This window comes from Cibotium barometz, chromosome 2 (assembly GCF_041138505.1).
Source record: "Cibotium barometz isolate CiBa-2024 chromosome 2, ASM4113850v1, whole genome shotgun sequence".
NCBI lineage: Eukaryota > Viridiplantae > Streptophyta > Polypodiopsida > Cyatheales > Cibotiaceae > Cibotium > Cibotium barometz.
This window is the reverse complement of record NC_141047.1, coordinates 27297827-27311542: the sequence shown is the minus strand read 5'-3', so window position 1 is coordinate 27311542 and position 13716 is coordinate 27297827.

Below are 13716 nucleotides of genomic sequence, written 5' to 3'. Positions count from 1 at the left end.
AACACACACAAGAGAAGCAAACCCTAATCCATAATCATCAATCATAAAGAAGGAGAGAAGCCATAGTCACCATCTCTCTCACAAACACAAAAGGGAACACAACATAGTGTTATGTCCACACTACAAAGTAAACCTAATGTAATGTCCACACCACACATGACCAGCTGGACGCGGTCATAAACACACCACACGATATCTATCTACCATACTGTCACTCTGTCAGCACCCATGTGCTATCCTCCAGCTGTATACGAGCTTGATATTTCAACACTCCCCCTCAAGCTCGACATGTCCATCTCTAGGACTCCCAATCTAGTACGGAAATACTCGAACTTATCCTTACCAAGTGCTTTGGTAAAGATATCTGCAACCTGCTCATCTGTCTGCACATATGTCAAATCAACATGCCCATCGAGCACCTTCTCTCTGATGAAATGATAATGGACCTCAATATGTTTGGTCCTGGCATGATAAACTGGGTTGCTAGCAAGCTGAATACTACTCATGTTGTCACAATGAATGACAACGCTCATATCACTCTGTAGCCTGACATCATCTAGCAACTTTTTCAACCACATAGCCTCACATGCAGCTATGGCTGCTCCACGATACTCTGCCTCTGTGGTAGATAAAGCAACTGTAGGTTGCTTTTTACTGCTCCAACTCACAGCTCCACTACCAAGGCTGAAAACATAGCCACTGGTAGATCTCCTGTCATATGCACTACCGGCCCAATCTGCATCTGTATATCCATAGACATGCATGTCTTTTCCTGCCTCATAGAAAAGACCATAATGCGCGGTAGTTTTGACGTATCTCAGAATCCGTCTCACAGCATCCAAGTGAGGTTTACGAGGACTCTGCATAAACTGACTCACCAAACCAACTGCATAACTGATATCTGGCCTCGTAATGGTCATGTAGATAAGACTACCAACCATTTTCCTGTACATGGTGATATCATCAAGCTCATCACCCAAATCAGCCCTAAGCTTCATGTTTTGCTCTAATGGTGTCAACATTGGTTTGCATGCTGTCATACCATACTTTGCCAGCATGTCAAGTGCATATTGCCTTTGCACCAACCATATACCTGTGTTTGTTCTTATCACCTCAATGCCAAGAAAGAACCTTAAATCACCAAGGTCTTTCATATCAAACTCTTTGCTTAAAGAGGTCTTAACCTCATCAATGCCTTTCCCACAATCACCTGTGATAATCAGATCATCAACATAAATGACTATCATCACAATACCATCATGTGTCTTCTTCACATAAAGTTAAGAGTCTGCATTTCCAACCACAAATCCAATACTGACAAGATATCTGCTGATCTTGTCACTCCAAGCACGAGGTGCTTGCTTCAAACCATAGAGTGCTTTCTTTAACCTGCAAACGAAAGTAGGATATTTTGGATGTACATAACCTTCTGGCTGTTCCATGTACACCTCTTCTTGTAGATCACCATTCAAGAAAGCATTCTTGACATCCATTTGATGTAAAGCCCAACCTTTTTGTACTGCTAATGCAATGATAGACCTCACTGTAGCCATTTTAGCCACTGGGCTGAAAGTTTCATCATAATCAAGACCATAAGTTTGTGCATATCCTTTAGCGACCAGCCTTGCCTTATGTCTCTCTAGGCTGCCATCTGACTTGCACTTTACCTTATACACCCATTTGCATCCAATTGCATTCTTTCCTTTAGGTAACTCAGCCAATTCCCATGTATCATTTTTGTCCAAAGCATCCATCTCTTCATCCATGGCTTTCTGCCATACATGCTCTCCAATAGCCTCTGAATAGCATGTAGGTTCCACATGCTTTACCATAGATGTCATGTATGCATAATGCATAGCAAAATCCCTATATGTCAATCTTTCCACTGGATATCTGACTCGCTGGGATCTCCGCAATGCATGCGGGTCACTCTGTACACCTGTAACTCGAGCATGTGGTGGCACATATCTGTCCTGCCTAGCACCAGGTGTGCGTAAAATAGGTATCCCGAGCTCCTCATCCAAACTCTCTGAGCTAGAGGACTCATAGCCTGTGATTCCAATGCCTTCGACTTTCTTCTTGCCTTTATCCATAGCACTACTCCCAGTGCTCACACTCTCATGTCTCAGACGTCCTGACCATGGACGTACACTGCTACTACTCTCAGCTTCTGCTGCTGGCCCAGACATAGTAGTAGAGCTAGAACTTGCTTGTGATGGCAAGTTCACAGGCACATTAGCCTCAAGTGTGTCAATGACTCCCTCATCTCTTGCTTTGTACCAACTAGCAAGCTCATCAAACACTACATCACGTGAGATGACTACTTGTCTAGTTTGAGGGTTATAACATTTGTAAGCCTTTCGATCCTGTGCATAACCAACAAATACACATTTCTCTGCCTTAGGATCCAACTTCCGTCTTCTTTCATCAGGCACATGAACATAAGCTACACATCCAAAGACTTTCAGATGTCCAATATCTGGCCTGTAACCTGTAAGCCGCATCTCAGGCGTGCTTCCATGAATGGCTGCTGTAGGTGATTTGTTCAGGATATACACTGCAGTAGCACATGCTTCTGCCCAATAGTAATCTGGCATGCTCTTTTCATTGAGCATTGCCCTTGCCACTTCACATATGACACGATTCTTTCTCTCAGCCACACCATTCTGCTGAGGTGTATACCTGCATGTCAACTGTCTTCTTATCCCATGCTTCCGTAAGAAATGCTCAAATGCTTTTGAGGTGTATTCACCACCTCCATCTGTTCTCAGACACTTAATCCAACAGCCATATTGTTTTTCTACAAGAGCTTTGAAATCCATGAATTTTTCCAGCACTTCACTCTTCTCTCTCAAAAAATATATCCATGTCATCCTGCTGAAGTCATCTATAAATGTCACATAGTATAGACTTCCTTTGATAGATGGGTTTTGTGCTGGGCCCCATACATCACTGTGCACTATTTCAAGTGGTCTATTACTCATGTTTCCTTCTCTAGGAAACCTCAACCTTGCCTGCTTTCCAAACTGACAGGCTTCACAAACATGCATATGTCCATCATATTTAAATCGAGGCAATCCACTGACAATGCCTCTTGTTTGCATGTTCTTTAATCTCTGTATATTGACATGCCCAATCCTCTTGTGCCACATGTCAATGTCCTGCACAATCCCATTGCTCTTTGAAAACATGGCTGAGCTCAATTCTGGTATGCCTGCATTCAATTTGAACAACCTTCCTTCCTTCTTGCCCTTGGCAACCAATCTACAGCCATGCTTAAAATCTTCCACAAAACAGCCTTTCTCATTGAATCTGACTTGTAGTCCCTGCTCAACCATTTGTCCTACTGATGCCAAACTCTTTGTGATGGATGGTACATATAACACTTCTGACATATTTTTCACATTTCCATCATGCATCTTCAAAGGCACACTGCCAACATGTGTTATAAGATGCTGAGTATCATCTCCTGTGACCACATAACCATTTGTATCCAATGGTTGCATCTTCTCAAACCACTCACCATGACATGTCATGTGGTTTGAGGCACCTGAATCCATATACCATGACTCATCTCGAGCATTCTGAGAATCCATTGTCCCCATAACATGCTTCATTGCAAAAAGATGGTTTGAACTCCCATCATTGTTACTGGTAGATGCATAATTTCCATGTTGTGGTCTTCCATTCCTCGCATCATTCTGCTTTTTGTAACAATCTTTTGCCAAATGTCCAAGTTTGCCACAATAATAACATTCAATCCCATTCAAATTTTGTTGAGGACCTTGCCATCGTCCTCTACCACGAGCACCTGTTCCAAATCTCCCCCTATGGGATTGAAATCCACGACCTCCACGTGATCCAAATGATGACTGTGAATTCTGAAAATTCTGATTTGATTGTGGTTGAGTAGACCTGTCATTCCAACCACGTCCTCCACGGCCTCGAGGGGTAAATCTCCCCCCTGCCTCGAGAGCCTCTAGATGAGTAAAAAGCCTGATTTCTTGCATGTTCATCATTGCTTGACGAGGATGCACCACCTGTAACACTCATACCACCAAGGCCAAGCTTCAATTCTTCAACAATGAGCAGTGACACAAGCTCATTAAAGTCTGGCATTCCTCCCAATCTTACTGAGATGGAAGTGTCAAAAGATTTGTATTCTTTGCCTAAACCACGCAATGTGAGAGCAACCAAATCATCATCATCCATTGGGGCATGGATCGATGACAAGGAATCAGCATAACCCTTGATTTCCTGAACATACTCATGTATGCTCCTATTCCTTCGTGTTACACTGTGAATCTGTTGCTTTAGTTGTATCTTCCTTGCACCAGTGTCTGTCTCATACATTCGGCACAATATACCCCATGCTTCTTTCGGTGTATCTGCATCTTGGATATGAATAAGCAAGGCATCTATTACACATATGGAAAAATAATGCAACACCTTCGAAGACCGCTCTACCCATTGCTTGTGAGCCAGTAACTGAGCATTATTTGGTTGAGGAGGTAGGTATGGCTCCGGGTCTTCCTCCGAGACAAGACTTCACAACCCTTTGCCTTTCAAAAAACTCTTCATTCGAAACTTCCATACTTGAAAGTTAGTGCGGTCAAGCTTCTCTCCAACAATCTGTATCGGACCATCTCCCATTGTTGCAAAAAAATAGAGTAGATGTACCCTTTCGATTACAATGTACGAAGTACCTGTAATGCTCCAAATCTCTCCAAATCACATCAAATGCTTGCAAATTGTGTGCATTAACATCTCACAATGATTCACCAACAATGTACACTCGATCAAAGTTGAAATTAAATGGAACTCCTTCACAAAAACTTTTCTGGTTTTTTTTCTTGCCAGTAAATTCTCGCCAGTAACCAGTCAAGATTATGCTCTAAATCCTTCAAATCTTGTCCAAATTCAATGATTCAACTTGCATTGGCTTCCCAACACATTGCTCCAACATATCCTAGAAGGGTTTGATCCAATTCTTCAAGGGGAATGAGAACCACCAATTTTTGTAACCTCTGGTTTGAATTTTTCTGCATCTGTTAGGTACCACCTCTCACTAAAATTGCTCTATCTCCTTCAAATCTTCTCCAAATCCAAAACTTTTTGATTCAAAAGTTTAGCAACTCATATGAATTTACTTGTACCAAAGGAATTAGGCCAATTTGATATAGACAAAGATTAATGCCTTGATTAAAAATGCTCTGTTTCTGGACAGAATTTCTGCAAACCTGCACACCTCTGATAAATCACTTCAATGAGCTCCAAATACATGAAATGAGCTGCAACCAAGCATCACAAGGCCTTAGCAATGTCTTTGCTAAACTCTCCAAGCTTTAAAGCATTCAATTTGGTGTCCAAATGAGTGAATTAGACCAAATTCATTGCAAACTTTTCAAGAAACTCTTCCAAAAAGCGCCGCCTTCTCTTGGAGCTCTAGGAGAGAGGGGTAATCACTAATGAGTGGATAGGTCTCTTAGCAATGACCTAATCTATCATGGGTATGAAGGGTTTGACTCAATTTTGAGTAGAATTGCCACAATTGATCCTCCACCGGGCATATGTTCTCTGTTTTTGTAGAGTCCAAAAAACCAGATTTTTTTTTCTTCACAAATTGCCTGTAATGCATCAATTTTCATGCAATGGTTTGCTCCAGTGTTGCTAATACATGTGCCCTTTCACAATACATGAGAACCTTTGTGTTTCCTTTGTATTTGCACCAATACTTTTGACAAAATACATTCCTTCACAAGCTTTCCATGAAAGCTTCAAAACCAGAAATTTTTTGCTTGCTTTATGCACTTCAATCTTCACTGAACTTGCTCTTTGATACCTGCAATCCGCAGAGGGGGTCTTGCTACACTCACCAATGGTCCTTAGCTCTCAGATCTGATGCCGATGTGTGCTCCACAGCTTCTCCTTTGCTCCAAGCTCCAATGGCTTCCTTCACAGCTTTTTCTTCTTCTTCTCTCTTCTCTCACTCACTCTCACAACTCAGCTAATGAGCTCTTGGCTCTGATACCATGATAAAAAACAGGAGCAGGATGTAACACACACAAGAGAAGCAAACCCTAATCCATAATCATCAATCATAAAGAAGGAGAGAAGCCATAGTCACCATCTCTCTCACAAACACAAAAGGGAACACAACATAGTGTTATGTCCACACTACAAAGTAAACCTAATGTAATGTCCACACCACACATGACCAGCTGGACGCGGTCATAAACACACCACACGATATCTATCTACCATACTGTCACTCTGTCAGCACCCATGTGCTATCCTCCAGCTGTATACGAGCTTGATATTTCAACAGTCTTCATATCACAAAGGCCATCAATCTTGGTTTACGTCTCACAAGGGTTATCAGTCATACTATGAGTCTCCGAAATCTCTTCTAAGGATAGAATCTCTTCCAAAGGCAAAGGCAGAATCTTCGACAAAACCTCCTCTGAAGGTAAAATCTCCTCTGAAGGCAGCGTTGAATAGCTACTGTTTGACTCTACATGCTATGTGGTCCTCTGAACTAGCCTTGAGTGCATTGCCCGGTCTTGAAAGAGAATACCACCTTAGTGCAAATTTGGTTGTTTCTTCTGAGAATGACGTAATATTGTATCCAATTGAGTACTTGAATAGTTTGAACTTAGGTGGTGGTTACCCTCCTCACTGCTTGCTTCTAAAGATTAATGCTCCTATCATGCTGCTCCGTAATTTGGACCCTTGATAGGGACTTTATAATGGTACTAGATTGATATGCAAGCAATTTCACTCAAAGGTGATAGAAGCAGAAATCATTATACAGGTACAAACTTGGAGAGATGGTCTTTATTCCCAGGATAACATTCATACCAACTATGCTTCAATTACCTTTTGACATGAGATATTTATTTTTTAAACTTTTGGATAAGTAAATGTTTGCTTTTGACTTGTTTTTATATATAGTGGCATTATTTATTTTTCTTGCTTGGTATGAAATACTGAACACACACACATATATATATATATATAGTGGCATTATTTATTTTTCTTGCTTGGTATGAAATACTGAACATATATATATATATATATATATATATATATATATATAGTGGCATTATTTATTTTTCTTGCTTGGTATGAAATACTGAACATATATATATATAAACATATTTCTTGCTTGGTATGAAATACTGAACATATTTCATACCAAGCAAGAAAAATAAATAATGCCACTATATATATATATATATATATATGTTCAGTATTTCATACCAAGCAAGAAAAATAAATAATGCCACTATATATAAAGAGAGTGAGAGACCTTAAAATCTTATGTAAATGATTAGTATAGTGAGTGTTATATTTGATATCACAGGTATATTTCTTAGGATCGATGTGGCAAGGAGATTATTTTCATATGGTGATGGACAAGATATTCATTTGAGCTTCCTTTTCATTTTAGTGATGGTGACTCCACCTAGGCATGATGGAAAGGAAATAGTATCCCCTAGAGATAAATCAAGAAACTATGAGATACCGTCTTTAGTGATGAATCTATGGCACTCAATCATCAGTGGGTCTCGAGTATCGAGATTTGGGTCTCCACTACCCATGATACAAGGGTCTTGATCTCTTATATGTACACATAGGTCTCTACTACCCCATTGGGGATTTACTAGGCACATACTCAATCCACACATGGGTCTACACTACCCACACCTAGATATGCTAGGAGATATCCACAACACATGCATCTGCAATCCACTAATGGGGTCACCATGTCCAATATTGGGGACTTCAGACCCATGTGCAAATACTACCATGGGCGTCCATTATCTTCTCAATCCCCATTGTGCCCAATGACGATATGTCTTGGAACTTCTATAGGCCTTTGATACATAGGATTGATATACTCAAATGGATCTTGTGATAAAGAATTGTCAGTGCATGTTAAGAATGATAGCGAAAATATAATGATTCAATCAGCAACAATAAAGAAAGAAAGGGAGAATAAAGTAGTGGATTTTAGAGAACCATGTGTGGTTAGTGGGGATCCATGTGTAAATAGTGGAGACCCAAAATGCTACAATCTATGTGAAGGATACATTCCACACACTGAGACTAGGTTTAATGAGTCCCTAATTGTCTGCACCCATCATATGCTTACTCATCTCGCCCACCAACTAGGGGCATCTAATACCTACACATGTGTGGTGCCCATGAGTAGACAAGACCCATGTGGATATCAACTAGTCATAGTCACATAGTCTTCACTAGTCATAGAATTATATCCACTACCCATACATATATATCAACAAGTTGAAATGGATCTCCACTATCATACATGGGTCTCAACTAGTTGAAATGGATCTCCACTATCATACATGGGTCTCAACTAGTTGTAATGGATCGGCACTACCATCCATGGGTCTCGACTAGTTGTAAAATGTATCTCCACTACCATCCATGGGTCTCGACTAGTTGTAAATGTATCTCCACTAGCCACACATGGGTCTCGACTAAATGTAAATGTATCTCCACTAGCCACACATGGGTCTGGACTAGTTGTAAATGTATCTCCACTAGCCACACATGGGTCTTGACTAGTAATAATGGCTCTCCTCTAGCCACACATGGGTGTTGATGCATGCTAAGAGGAGCCCAATAGTCTCCACTGGTTAGGTCCAGTACTAAAATGGGTCTCTACTACCTATACATGTAGGTAGTAGAGTCCCATCTATGGGGAGAAGAGACCCATGTGTGTGTAGGTGAGAGCCACACATGTGTGTGTAGAGGAGACCAATGTGTGGGTAGGCGAGAGCCACACATATATAGGGGAGAGTCTGCTTTAAGCACTATGTAACTATATCTCTAGTATACATACATAGAGTGGTAAGAAAGCAGGTCCATTCTATCCAAAAGAATCCATATCCACATGGAGTGGTGAGGAAGCATGTCCATTCTGGAGTGGTGAGGAAGCATGTCCATTCTATCCAAAAGAATCCATATCTAGGCCAAATGGGTCTCCACTACACATACGTACCCATGGGTTTCCAATACTTAAACATGGATTTCTAGCAACATTCTTATGAGAGGGAGACCCATGTAGAAATATGGGTATCTAGTGCTAGTACCAGCACTTGGGTCTCCATATATGTATTGATCTCTAATATGTATACATAGGTCTCTACTATGCCATTGGAAATCTACTAGGCACATACCCAATTCACACATGGGTCTACACTACCCACACCTGGATATGCTAAGAGATATCCACAACTCATGCATCTTCAAACCACTAATGGGGTCACCATGTCCAATATTGGGGACTTCAAACCCATGTGCAAATACCTACCATGGGCGTCCATTATCTTCTTGGTCCCCATTACACCCACACATAGGTCTATAATGCTCATACATAGTACGATTAGTTGCACGTGAAGACTCTTTGAACTCTACTCCTTGACAAACTACAAACCACTTATAGTAGTAAACCCATAATAAGTAGTAGAGATTCAAGCGGGAATACCTATGACCCAAATGAAACTACTATGGACTCACATGCACATGTATACATGAAACTAAATGTGCACAAACATGCACATGCATACATGACACTAATGTGCACAAACATGCACATGCATACATGACACTAATGTGCATAACAACCATCGGTCATAATTAGTACAACATCGCTTGCAAAAAGGGTTATGCAAATGTGCAAACCTAACTAATGGGAATGTTGCTACACGGTCTCCGCTACGTAGACATGGGTCTCCTCCACATGTGAAAATAATAACATCATGAGCTTATGCATGGATTAAAGAGGAAGATTTACAAAGTATAATAACATCATGAGCTTTTGCATGGATTAGAAAATAATAATTTATTGAAAAGATAGATATTGCACCTTGCTAGGTATGTAGAGCCTCGTGTGTAGAAGCTTATGATGTTCAAAACTATAGGGAAAGATAAGGAAAAAGTCCCTCTTTCTTATGAGAGAAGGTTCCCACAATAACATCTGAATGTAAATATAGAGATCCATTATATAGATATAGATATCGATTAGAAAATACAAGAAATTCAATACTCAAATTAGAAGACCCACAAGAAGGTAGTGGGAATCCATTAGCTATTATAAGAGACCCATGAGATGGTAGTGTAGATGTATTACACATAAGTTGAATATAGATATCCATGTGAGAAATGAGCATTGTAACTATTAAACTCATGTACTAGGTGTCTACTACTATTGGATGGGTCTACATCATACCTAATTGGTCTTGAATGCTATCATAGCAGTGATGATACAAAGAGAAGTATTTGTGTGGTGTGGGAGACTTTGCATTATACCTCATTTCTTTTCTAATGACTTTGCAAAGGCAAAGGCTTTAGGTAGATGGATTGTCAGAAGATAAAGTCTCTTTTACCCTATACAATAGAGAAAAGAAAGCATAGACCATATACCTGTAGAGCTTAGCAAGGAGGAAGCTGTTGTAACTTTTGTAGTAGGGTGGTTGCCATAAGAAGGAGGATACAGCTTCTCCCAAATGCAAGATAGGGGAGGCTTCCTTTCAAAGAGCCCAATTTGAGCCAGATAACTTAGTCAATGTATGGTAGAGCAAGCCATGTGAGTATAGGAATGCATCGTGTGGGTGTAATGGGAGTGTGTATATGCAACACACTGACCTTTGGGCTATTCACACCTTTCAAGGTAAATTAATAGGTGGGTATTTTTTGAGGAATGTTGGCCACCCACTAGGCCAAAACTTCTTTGTCTAGCACTAGGCCCCATCTTGGCTTTTTATCTGGCACTGTGCAAGCTCATGGCGTCTTTTTCTGGAGACGGCACCGCTTCCCGCCTTCTTCGGAGTAGTTCGAAAAAACAGAGTGCTTGAAGCCACCATGAAGCAGCAGTCTTCTTCTCGGTTAAAGGTTCTCGATTAAAGGCTAAGGGGTTCACATCTGTAGATATCAAGGACCTCATCACATCTGTTGAGGAGGGCGTGGACTTTGAGAGGTTTTTGTCGATTTTTAGGTTTTCACTGCAGGCCATTTCCAGTCCCCTTAGCAATGTTTCCAAAACATGGCACTAGATATATATAACGAACTGCAGGAGGAATGCAAAGGTATGTTGATTTTCTTTCAATCTTTTTTGTCTAGATCACAATTTTCATGTTCACAACACACAATTTTCACAGGTAAGTTGATTTTCATGTTCACAACACACAATTTTTAGAGGTAAGTTGATTTTCATGTTCACAACACACAATCTTCAGGTTCACTACACACAACCACTTGCCCAACGACAAGTACAAGTACACACCAAATCAACAATGCTTTGTCTCTGGCTCTCTCAAGTTTTTCTTTAGCAGATCAGCCACAGAAAGGAAATTTTCTTATCAACAATGGGGAAATCATGCAATGAGGACACCTGTGGCTCGAAATCAGTTTCCTCCACATGTAAGTTTCGATCGTACAAATGTTGTGTGGCGCTCATGGGACAGTGTTGTAACTGCTGGGAAGAATAGCAAATTGGGGAAAGAAATCAAGGTGACTGTCGGGGCCAAGGGCAAAAAAGGGCCAAGGTCTGAATCAAAACTTAAATATTTGCTTCGGGAACCGAAAATTTTTATACCGGAGGATGTTGTTTCTGTATTTACCCTAGGTTTCTCAGGCCCTTGTGATACAAAGGTACCTGATTTTTTCTTAGTTGAGAAGGGACACAAAGATTGTCCAACAACTGAGACAAATGGGGCCCTTCTTTACACCCAATCTACTTCAGATGACTCCAAGTACTCTGTAGATGCTCAAGTTGGAGAAGCTATTGTTGTTGGCAACTTGTTTCTCACATAGAGCTCTGACAGTTTGTTTATGTGGGCATTACAGATTTGAAAAAAATCAGGTGGTTTAAAGTGCAAAGGCAAGTTGGAACAACTCACCAGAGCACTCAGACCTCACATGTCAGTCAATCTTTGGCTGGATTTATGTACTATTCTCTTTGTGATCTTGGGATCATGAATAGAGAAATCACAGTGGGAGCTGCGTTAGTTGAAATGGGGCGGTGGTTAGGTGGAGGTTTAACCAGCAATACTTATTTTGCAAAGATTGGCAATGAAGACTATGCTGTGAAAGTAGCCAAAGATGGACATGATCTGTCTGCAGACATCAACAACCTTTTAACCTTGCAGGGTGTGAAAGGAATCTTGTGGATTGACAAAGCAAACTCAAACAAAGAGAGGGTTTGTATGAAGCCAATGTGTCAAAAACTTGATCGCAGGGTGTTGCATCAGAGAAAAATGCGTCATTGCCTTGCAGACCTAGTTGATACACTGCAGTGTGCTCATAAGCATGTTATAGTGAACCGGGATGTGCGAGAAGAAAATATCATGATTTTTGAAAGGGAGCTGGTTATCATTGATTGGGGATTTGCTGCACCCCTGGGAGAAACTGTCCCCTTTGCAGGCACAACGCATTATGCATCTGAAAGAGTTCTAACTCAATTGCAAAAAGGTGTTACATCGTTTGAAGTTAAAGCTTCTGATGATTTGGTTTCATTAGTGCACACTTTATATGGGTTTTTTGAGATGGATGAAGTTGACAAAAGTACTTTGAATTCATTGTCTCCTGAAGCTTATGCAAGTATTTGTGAATTCTGGCAAGTTGCAATACCAAAAAACTCCATATACCTCTGGGCTCAAAAGCTTGCCACCACAAAAGGGCATTATAGTGAACTTAAAAAGTTCCTGCTGACATTTGTATTGGTTTTGTAAAGGACTAAAATGACTCAGAGAAATGAATGTGATATTGCTGGACTAAACTTGTCTTTGTTTGCTGGATTTATGTATATTTCAGTTCATTTGATGCACATATTTGATGCTTTTGTTTTAAGCCTTGCAATTTATGGTTTTAGAAGTATGGTTTTAGCCAAAATCCTACCAAAGTGCTGGCAAAAGTTTTCCAATACTTCTACCAAAGTGTGGTGAGTTTGCTCCCATGTTGCCACATTTGTGTGAGGCCTAATTAGTGTGGTCTCATCAACCACTCCAGTGTGCAGATCCAAATGTTCACTGTGCTCCACAGATTGTTTCTCCGTAGGTGGCTGAAAAGGTATGGGATTCTCCGCAGTGGAAGAATTTGGAGGAATCAGATGATAGAATTTCAGAAGCGGTTTTCCGAACAATGCTTAACAATGTTGATCAGAGTATGTGCCACAATGTAATGACTTTTACGGGTAATGCCCAGGAGGATGGTAAACCCCTTTGAAAATTAGTAGATTTCACAATCCACATTAAGGGCAAAGCTCCCCTCCCTTGCTACACCACAGGACTTTTAAGTTTGCATTCGTCACCTGAACCTGGCAAGCAGGCCAAATCAAAGAGAAAGTATAATGGCAGGCCCCATGTTGGGCATACTGTTAGCAGGGCCATTTCAATTATGGAGAATGCAGGTCCAACAAGAAAGAGAATATTAGTAGGTGTCACAAGTCTGCGAGCAATTCAGTGGTTTACTGTTGAAAGGTCTTCAGAAGATGATCATAATTAACGACTTTTCACTTATGCTAAAAGCGTAGAAATTTTTGAAGTTCGACAGTCTCTAGTTGCTGTTTTGATGGCCAAACCAGCTGATCTCTTTGTTTGCGGTCAATTGGACTTGACTCTTTGTGGTGGTGAAAACCTAACCATCAATTCCTACTTGGGTTCAGGTGCGACAAGCAGTGTGTAC